This window comes from Manacus vitellinus, unplaced genomic scaffold, assembly GCF_001715985.3.
Source record: "Manacus vitellinus isolate BGI_N305 unplaced genomic scaffold, ASM171598v3 scaffold_1_pilon, whole genome shotgun sequence".
In the NCBI taxonomy this organism is placed as follows: Eukaryota; Metazoa; Chordata; class Aves; order Passeriformes; family Pipridae; genus Manacus; species Manacus vitellinus.
Genome location: NW_021939396.1, coordinates 35,908,556 through 35,919,553, shown reverse-complemented (window position 1 = coordinate 35,919,553; position 10,998 = coordinate 35,908,556). Strand labels below are relative to the sequence as shown.

Here is a 10,998-nt window from a genome sequence, read left to right as displayed (position 1 = left end):
TTTTACATGCAGTGATATGTAGTCTATTGCATGTAAACCATACAGTGTTTTGACAGGCATCAGATTAGGCAATTTGTTGCAACTTCACTTCAGCTGCACCTGCATTTGCAGACACCAGATCTTAGTACAAGTGGATTCATAAAGCACTCAACCGATGCTGAGAACCTCAAGTCCATATAATACATGGGGGGACTGGTCTGAAGTAGAACTTACCTGGCTGAATGCCCATAAATGCATAAGTTTTTGCTTCATTTCACTCAGACCTAAGTGAGCACATTCCATCCAGGTACAACAGCAGATTGCATAACAGCAAGTGAAGACAGTCAAGAAACTGAGTCCAGATGTACACTCCAAATCTGAACTAAGACATGTATGTTGACATTTAACCAAGTACCCACAGCTTTAATCTTGTGCCCTTTAAAAACCAACTGATTGCAAGAATATGTCTTCCCAAGAAGTGACAAACATCTTTCTGATTTCTAAAGCTAAAATGGGGAAACTCTTCAAACTCATCAAAAGGAAAATGGCCAAGAGAAAGATGGACCAACTGGGGGTGCACACAACTGATTATACACCCCATGAAAAACACACATTAACACACACCTTGAAAAATACAGGTTATATGTGTATCTCCTGGAGTGTTATAGTTCAAAATACCAAATAATATAATTTTCATTCATTTTATGAAAGACAAAGGTTAAATTTAATTTATATCTCTTTACAATACAATTTGAGATTGGGATAGCTAAGTCAGCAGTCAAAACTTCTTATAAGGTCTTGTTCTGCTGCGTTCAAATGCTGTCACTGTTTGCTGACTCTTTTTGAAGCAAGTCAAATTGCTTCACTAACACTCAAAATTATTACTCTTCTCCTCATTTGCATAACTATTCCAAAATTTTAAAACTATTTTCAAGTTGGTTTTGCTACAATTATGCAGTCCACATATATTTACGTCATTTTACAAAAGCATAATTTACAATCAAGACTAGCAGCATTAGTTCCATCTCTACATCACAATTAAAGTGCAAGTAAAAAAGTTTAGAGGAAAAAGAGTCAATTACAAACACAAACAGTCAGGCTTCAAAGCATCCATTCAAAGTTTTTGTAATTTGTATAATTATTTCCCACAAAGATGCATTAAGAAGTAATATGGAAGCACTTATGGATTATCTCCTGAAGAGAAGGGTGCACACAAGCAGGCAGTTAATAGAAATTAGAAATATATTAAAAATACTATTTTCCCCTTTTCTATTAAAATACAAGCTTTCCCCCCTGCAGTACTGTGAGATCATATATCTGTATATAGACACACATCCTTTTTGTGATATTCATCTTAAAATCTAGACTTGATAAGCACTTGTGTTGAACTGTTCCATTCTGAGAAGTTCCCACACCATAATAACTGATCTACTATCCTGAGGTAAAACATGTTTTCATCTTCAATTTTCATTCAGTGTTATTCTATGCCAAGGGTAGAATAATACACTTTCAATGGACAAATCTGTGCTTTTACAAACTCTATTTCATTTTTTTAAGAGACTGTTTTCTCTCTGTTTACTCTACAGACGGAACATGAATTTTTACTGAAATACTTACGGTATCATTCATGAAATATTCTAACCTTAAATTTTCACAAATATCCATACTCAGAAATTTTTGTTGTTTTACAATCATGGCAGCAGGGTCTTTAGAGATAAGATCAAAATTTTAAGCTAAAGATTTACTTTTAATAAATTCTATATAAATTCTTTGTGATAGAAAATTGATTCTTCCTTTTAGTTTCTAAGAAATTTTCTTTGCCACAACTTCAATGGAAATTATGGGAGGAAAGAGTGGCTTTTTAAATTATTATTATTTGTATTAAAAACTAGATCTCTGGTCTGAACTTTACATATCCTAGTCTACATGGTTATAAAGGTACCTGCGCATGTTATTAAAGGACTTCAATAACCTAAATCAGAAACTTACTCATTAGGAACAGGGAAATAGATGGAACAGAAATGTTCAAAGAAAACACAAAGACCAAAAAAAATTTGAAATAAAAATTAACCAAGTGAAATGCAATTTGGGCTCTCATGCTCCCACTTCACAGATTTTAACATCAGTATTTGAGGAACTTTTCCTTATTCCACGTATAATCAATCCACACATAAATCTCTAAGGTCCTTAATTTTTAATCGCTACAAGATTTCTCACAGTAAAATGTCCTACTATACAATCGAACATAAATACTGAAAACCAGAGCAAAGTCATAAATTCAGGATTAGACAACAAAGCAGGCTGATCGTGGAGATGCGAGGGTGGCGATCTGGAGGTGGAAAAAAAACAAATGGAAAATAAAAGATGCATCACAAAATATGTAAAAGAACTGTAGGATCATATGCACCCTGTTGAACTTCCCCAGTGAAAGGAAGCCCCTCCCTTCAAGAGATTAAGTGATTCCATTGAACCATCTCCTCGAATTCCACACTTAATCAGGATGTGAAAGATCAGAGACTCAGTTCTCTCCTCTAGAGAACAGTGTTTGAATTTCAGAGGTCTAAAATACATTTTTAAGTATACCCAAAGGTATAAGAACAAAGCCATTTTAGTCCCTCAAAATGAAAATACTTATTTGGCCACAACAGTAATTTGTAAGAGAGGAGCTCTGCAGAACAGAGACTAAAACCCAGTTTTCTCCCTCCTTTCTAAGTAAGAAAGGCAACTCCAGATATACCCGACCTATGCTCACATTCACTCTCAGTAGGTTGAACTTTTGTTTCACATTGAATTGGAACAGTTTCAACAACAAGAATCTAAAATATACACTCTAACTTCTATTCAAATATATCCTATAAACAGCAGCTGCAACTCTGGAAATAAACCAAACTTATTCTTCCTCGAGAAAACAGAGGTAAATATTTTTTCCTCCTCTGTCCTGGGTGAGAGCTCCAGTTACCAAAGTATTGCATAGAACTACGAAACAACTCTTTAAAGCCCTTCTTGTAACCATAACACCTGTTTACACAGAATCAGGTCTGTGATCTTATCTGAAAACATGCTTCAAGTAAAATAGACACATATAGGCTTTTTCCTTTTTTATATTCAGTTTATAAAGAGATGGTCAATACCTGAGATGGTCAAAAGGCCCGTTTCTGAATATAAGCTGCTATTTCAAAGTACTTTTAAGCCTAGATATACCTTTCTGACTCATAGGAAGTACCACAATATTGAGAGGAGTTTTTCAGTTGCAAACTAAGGTGATTTATTACTAAGTTAGAATTAATTATTCTTCAGAAAAAAAAATCCAAAACAAGAATAAGATTATCATCTGGCTGGCTGATGTCAAGTATCATTCCCAGGGTGGGGTTTTTTTACTTATTTATTATTCTTCAGTAGTTACATTTTTCTGGTTATAAACAAAATCCTGATTGCTTTCCATTTACACAATTCTTCTAAGACACACATACACAACAAAAATAATAAAATTTTTTCACAAGAAATCTACTCATAAAAGAAACATCACAATAATGATTAGCTTCAGGGTTGTTGTTTTGTTTTGTTTTAAAAACCTAAGGTTTCCTCTCTAAGATAAAAACAGTCACAAAGAAAAGATAAAGAGAAACTTAATGAGAAATTTTGTTCTAGGAGTTTGCACAGTTTCATAAGACTTGTCAAAGGCACTTGATCTAAATACAGCACAACAGGGGGCTCTACTTGCAGTGCTAGTTCCACACTTTTCAGTGAAGTTTGGAGAGACCAGCTGTTTGTCCCCTTAAGAGCTGCTGCTGTTAACAACTTTCTTCTAGAGTCTTATTTATCTAAGTATAACTGCTGAAGTCAGAGGAGGAAAAAATTAATACAGAGATATATATTCATAAGAGAACATCCTGAATCTGCACCTGCTAACTTATTCAAATTTTGTCCAAGCCATGGTTTGGCTTTTTCTTTTAATTTTTGGATATTCAGATGAATATTTCTGAGTAGTTCTTCAAGTAGGATTCTTCAAGGAAAAAACATACAGATGCACAATGTGCACACAGCTTAAATGACTAATGACACCACTTACAACTTGAAAGAGTTTTATAATGAACACTGAGTATCAACAGGAATATGCTTAAAGTAGTATTTAATGCATCTATCACTATCTGAATACTTTGGATTACTTTTTTTTCTAACCTTTTCTCCACAAACTTAAAGATAGTACAATAACAGGCTTAGAGAGTTACCACTTCAGGAAAAAAAAAAACAGGAGTCCTGTGAAGACAACAAAAATATTTTGTTATATATTTACCTAATCAAAATAGATTTGCATGGAAAAGTACCTCCCTACATTCTTCCCAAACACTTAAGACATTTTTCTCCAGTTTTGTTTTCACGTGTATACAAGCACAAAATAGAATTTAAGTCCAAAACTGAATGTAGAACTTGCATCTTATAAACTTACTTGACTTACACATCAAGCCAAGAGGCTCAAAGTTAAGACTACGTGCTTAAAAAGAAATTTTATTTTGCCTCCTGCTAGAGGAATAACACTTTTGTATCAGCTGTAGTACCAATGAGTAGGCAAAATTAATACTGATTTGAACTGTACAGATGACTTAAAGATTTTTATTAGCTGCTATTTTGATTAACCAGCTCTCTTCCACGGAACATTTGGAAATAAGATCTAAAATTATACAATCTACCTATCTTGCACCTGAATGATTTAAGGTAGCCAACAGTCCTACATAATTACTAGGTTAATTAAATATTTGGTTGTATTTAGGACAGAGCGGAGTTTGGGGAAGGTAAATGTGGAGAGGAAATACAAGAAATACTTGGGCCTGGAACATGCAAATTTTGCTGGTGGTGACCTTTAAAAAAGATTCTATTACATAAGGTTGAAAATCCTCATCTCTCTCTATAGCACTCTGGCATTAATTTAAGGGTATTTTTTCCTTGTTCCATTTTCCTATCCTGTAAAGTGGGTCACATCAATTTGTTTTAGCAACAAGTCCTAATTAAGCCACAAAATAAAGAAAACAGATTATGTCATTTCAGTTCTTCCAATTTTTCTCATAGTTTGAGGGAGTTCAAATAGAAAAAGTCTTGTTGCCATGCAAGTATCTACAACTCTGCTTTTCCCAGGTTTCTGCTAATGGAAAAAAAAGAACATTTTAAAATGTTTAAAATGCCTAAAACTTATTGAAGTTTCAAGTCTGATACTAAGCCAATTTAATTAGGTCTTAATCCATACGGGTACTATGCAACTGCAACTCTTACAGAGTACAAAAGAGCTTTTAGGTGTCTCATACCTCAATTGTATAAGTAGTTATTAAAATATGTTGTTAGGAGGTCTCAGTTGCAGAAGAACTGCTGTTTTCACAACTTTCTGGTTCCAAAAGATACATCTGTGTCTTCTAGTTACTACTATGTGTCCTCTAGCTAGTATGGAAAGAAATAGCACTACAGTTACACACTGCTATACGAAGTTTCTTTAAGAATACTAAAGAAAATTTAAAAAATTTAAAAAACACTAGGGTGAGGAGTTACATATGTTGCATTAGTAATAAATTGCTGATTATCAAACAACCTCAGGAAATAAAATTGCACAACCAGAAAACCACTACTGAATAGTTACAACCCCCCTAGGTATTAAATGCTTTGAAAAGAAAGTCTTCAAACAACTTAATAGCATTCGCTACACCAGGTTAAGTACATGCATAATCATAGTGAAACTCCATATGAAGGAGACTAAAATTTGTTTAAGTTCTAACAAAGCTGAACCACACATACTACAGGATGTTCAAACTCAGTATAAATGTATCTGCACACTTAATTTCCAGTATGTTTAAAGACACATAATATTATGATTTCCACTTCAAAGCATAGCTCAAAACTTTCCCATGCAAAGAGCTAGTTTGTAGATGCGGTTAGGAAAAAGATTGCTGCAGGCTGTCACACAGATTACCAGATTGTGATCTTCATCAGGAAAGAACCGCTTGAGGTAAATCAGAACTTCATTGCTCAAGTTCTCTACAATGAAGAATTCAACACAAGAATTAGGATAGAAACTCTTACTACATGTTTCAAAGTGATTCCAGCTGAAAACAAACACTTTCTCTCCATACAGGTGATCAGTTACAAGGTTTTTAGTTTAAAGAGACAGTAATATTGAAATCTCACCTCTTTATGCACCCTGTAATTAGAAATAATCTTAACACACAGGCCTTCTTACTGCTAGTAAATTTTGTTGTCTTTACTGAAGCATTTATATATCCAGCTCTGTAACAAACGTGGATAGAGCCTTCCTAAATCTTCGTTCTTGAAGTCTAGCCATGAGATGAGATATATCCAGCTATTGCACTAGCATAACCAACAGAACCATTCACCTTTCTATGTTCACACCATGGCTCCATGATGACATGAACAAATGTAAAACTTCGGATTCAACCTCACCCTCCCTTGATGCCCACCCACTCATTGTCATCTCTTCCCTTCTCCACTGACCTTCCCTGAAGCTGTGCACTGAGGCACTCTGAGGGGAAAAAATGGAAGAGAATCAGCTTTCCACTTATCAGTTCCCTGTGTGGTTCACCTCACACCTGCACAGCCAATAATTCAGGTACAGGGAAGGGGAATTGAAAAGAGGAAGACTGCAGAGCAATCTCAAACCAGATGAAGCTGACTGCAGACCTATAGCATTGAATTACATATAAAAAAAGAAAGGAATTCTTAATTCCCCAATATAACATACGTCCTTGGGGTCTGAACCTACATTAGCTATGACTTCTGATCAGGAAACTTCATGTGCATTCTCAAAGGAAATGCCAAAATCTGAGAAAACAAACTCTCCCTAATACTAGTGATACTTTAGGTTCTCCACTTAACGTTTTAAACAAGCCTTATCCTCAAAAGGCTATTGAAAAGGTTACCTCATGGACCATTTATACACTTAGCAAAATGCTTAAAAAGTATGTTAAAGTAAACATCCTTGCAGATGTGAAGTGCAAGTTTCTTCCACATTTGAAGCACCATGAATAACATCTTTCAGGTAATATACATTAGGAAACACAGAGCGGGCCCGAGATTTCAGCCCACGCTGGATCAAAAGGGACATGAGAACTTTCCTTGATGTCTTTATCAAGTAGCAGTATCTCTGGAAGTATGGAGAGGAATCTCCCAGTGCTCCAAACTTCTTCAGGAGAAAAAGTACTGATAGAGAGGAAAGTATCAGGCTTTCTTTGTATTTATGCCAACCATACTACACTTAACTATCAATCTTAAAACCCAAAATAATACATCCTTGAGAAAAAGCAAAGAAATCCAAATATCAGGCAAGATGGAAAAATAGGTCATAAAAGCATATACTGTGTTCAAATTGATTGTTTTTCATTGCATAGTGACCTTGGCACTCAGTTACTGTACCTTCCAATAGCTAACAGTGTAGAGAAAGTTTCATTCAGATAAACCTAAGGGATGACAGAGTTGTCTTTCTAGAGCTCACCTGACTCAAGTTCTAGACAAATGAATCACTGGCTATATCAAGGATTCACTATTCCAATGCAAATCTGCTCATGTATGCAGAGGAATACCAGTGTTAACCATTTTAAGAATATTATTTATATCACACTCATTTAATCAGAGATAAGAGAACTGACTTGTTTGAAGAGATACTGCCTGAAGTTTTGTACAGGACATCTAAAAAAGGGGGGAAAAAAAGAAAAAAGAGAGGAGCAGAGAGGAGGGAAACTAGCAAATCCTGTCATTTCACTGGTGGCTCTCCTGCAACACACCATGCAAATTACAGATGTTTGGATCCTTACTGTTGCTACCAATTTTTAATTTGGCAGATTATTTTACAATATATTAGAATGCTTTCCAGAAAGGTCATGCTGAACAAGACACACAGCAGACATAGGAATCAGAAAGAGATAGCTGTCTACATTTTCAGAGTTTTGCTAATTGTATTAATATGGTTTACGGTTTCCTGAAGATTTAGAAAGGAAGTATGCACACATAGTTGTTATTTAGGTAGTTTGTCCCTGACATGAGCAACTCATACTTTGAAAGCTATAGTTAGCTTTAAGATAACAGGTACACATATGCCATTAAAATTCAAATATCTAGGATTAGTCTCACAAGCCACAATCAACTTTCCTGGTAAAATCCATTTTGTTCTAAATACAGAGACATGTTTTTACCAGTCTGTCTCAAATTGTTTAAAAATAGAATCTGGCATGAATGCTAAAAATTCAAGATCTTCAAGCAGTTGTAAGCAACTAAACTAGGAAATAGGATAAGCTTGCTGAAGAAATCACTGGAGCTTTTCTAAAAGAGTATACAAAGTTTCCATCAATGAGACACAAAGTATTTCTCATTTGTCTGCAACAGAACTATAGTAACTCTAAGAATTAATAACAATCCACTGTACACTCCTGAAGACCAAAAATGTTACAAGAAAACATTTTAACCTTGGGTTAAAACAACCAAATCAAAGCACTGAGCAGGACACTAACAGAATTCATAAGAATTCACTTTAGTTCAGCAAACACTTGGACTTCAGTCATCTTTGGTCAGCAAACACTTTGACAAGTCGAAACATTTGTTAAGCCCCACAAAGCATCCCAAATTTACATCTCACTTATGACCTCCACTACCTTAGTATCCTTCTTCCTAATGATAACAATTAACATGAAGAAGGAAATAAAGGATGAATTGTAACACAAGAAATCAGATTATACACTACACAACTGTAAAGTCGAGAGCATAAGCAAGCACAGTGGACAGTAGTTCAGGTTATAAATTAGAGAGACAGAATTTTTAGACAGATAGAAGCATCATATTTAAACAGCATCAATAGTGTAACTAGATGTTATACTACAGCACAGCTGGGTAGCTCTGAGAGACCAGAGAATGCACAGGCAATCCCACTTCAAGCATTGGAAGCACTGATGTAAAGTTCAAGATTCCCAAGAGCCAGTGTAAAAACTTCAGCAGGAAAAAAGTGACCTTTTTACATGATGAACTTTCTCTGCTCTTATCATAAATAAAAAGGTAACGGACAGACTCACCCAGAGAAAGTACACTACAAAGTAGTCTTTACAACAGAGATGAAACAAAAAGTGAAAGTTCTTGCAAATTAACAGGTAAAACTTCTTTCTAGAAGTGATACTGTTAAATAAAGAAGTAGTAATGTTAGCATAAAATTGCATTTCAAGAAATCTGAAAAAAGCTGAAAAGCCAAAAATTAGCCAGAGAATTACATTAAAGGATCTTAGAGGGTCCAAAAAATGAGTAAAAGGAGTTAAAACCTTGGCAATACATTTGCACATATAAGGAAACCACAGGGTTAAAACAGCAAAAAGTGAAAACATCTTTTGGGATCTTGCAGAGAAAAGCAGGTGATGTCAGAAGATTCTTAATCCTTAATGTGGAGATTAAAGAAAATTTATCAAAGCAAAAGTAAAATTATTTATCATCATAGAGACTGAAGTCAACACAGCCTCAGAACTAGCAGAGATACGATTATGTTTATTTTAATATAAAATACAGTTGTTTGTAGATAGAGGTGATGCCTTGTGTTGGAAATGTGGGGTTTCCATATTCCCTAGCTTAATGGAGAACTCCTCTCCCACTTGGCTTTAGAAATGCAATGAAAACAAACAACAATTATTGCACAACTATATGATCAGTAAGAATTATGTTTAAGTAAGTCCTTACTTATGTACTATAAGACAAAAGACACACACACAGCAACATAATGATAAATGTCTTAACAGTACTCTTACTTCTACAAGCAAGCATAGCTTACAAAGTAATCCATATTTTTTCAGCCATCTGTATTTCAAAAGTAGCTTGGCTGCTGATCCTCACTCTCACTCCTGTGGCTTCTCCACAGGCACCTGCTAATGCCCATGATATTTCCAAATTTCACATCTCATGAAATCTGAGGGAGATAATTCATGACCAGGTGACACACATTTGTTCCTGCACCAAAACTGTCCCTCACCTAACTAAGCTTCAGATAATATTGCAGCAAGTATCTATTACTTCATCTAGCTGTTTAAAACTGATATTCTTCATTTAGAGAGGCCACATCTTGACAATGGATTCTGTCGACTAATGACAAGAAGCCAAACTTTCCAGTAAAGATAATAACAAACACGCTTCCCTCTCTAAGTATCCCCAAACTGTCAAATTTTTCCCTGATTTTCACTTCAGTATAAATAAAATCACTGGCACAGTCATACAATTCTGTACATGTCATTTTCAAAGAAGCATCCATGAGTAGCAGTACAAATAGTAGCTTAAATACAAAGATATTTTTTACTTAGGACTGATTTGACAGTGTCTTTTATATGACTTCTGAGAGTAAAAAGTAGAGTTCTATTTCTAAAAAAATATTTAATTCCATTTCTGGTATTTCAGTATATTTGAAGACACCTATATAAACTACAGCTAGAACTATTTCGGACTTAATCTATTTGTAAGAGTACTGTAAATATTTTGTGATGCAGAAACCTAAAAGCAGATTACTACATTCAAATGCAGGCATTGTCTTGAGTGCACAGATTTTGAGACAAGCTGTTAGCCTCAGTGGTTTCAGAGCTGTGAGCAAGGCCTTGGCAAGAAGCCACATCCTCTCCCAAGAACTGCTGTAAAAGTGAATACTTCCACCAAGTAAGAACTGCCTCAAACTTGAGGTTTTCAGACTTCACAGTCTCGCCATCTCAAAATTATTTCCTCATCTCATTTTCACATCCCTTGTCTGCTGTGAAGACTCTGTTCCTCCAGCTGTTCCTTTATTCACACAGGAGTAATCATCCCTTACCTCTTTCTGCAGCTGCTACAGTGACAACAGCACCAGCTTCATGCTGTAATTGCTATGGTTGTCCAAGGGATTTTAACTAGGAGTGTCTGAAACTAACAAAACACTTGTCCAAATTTAAGAGCTTACATCTTAAGAGTGCCAAACGTGTTACCAAGACTGCTTCATCCCATCAAAGATATGTTTTAATACAAAGAGATAACATT

The 10,998-nt window shown here is 35.1% G+C and overlaps 1 long non-coding RNA gene across 1 annotated transcript; it reads right to left on the bottom strand.

Annotated features, from left to right (window-relative positions):
• Positions 1 to 2,233: 2,233 nt before the first annotated feature.
• Positions 2,234 to 5,990, bottom strand: LOC108640941. Its single transcript, XR_001921611.1, has 3 exons — positions 5,933 to 5,990; positions 5,277 to 5,406; positions 2,234 to 2,308 (listed from the first exon to the last, which is right to left on the bottom strand). It is a non-coding gene; the product is annotated as an uncharacterized LOC108640941 (long non-coding RNA).
• Positions 5,991 to 10,998: the final 5,008 nt, after the last annotated feature.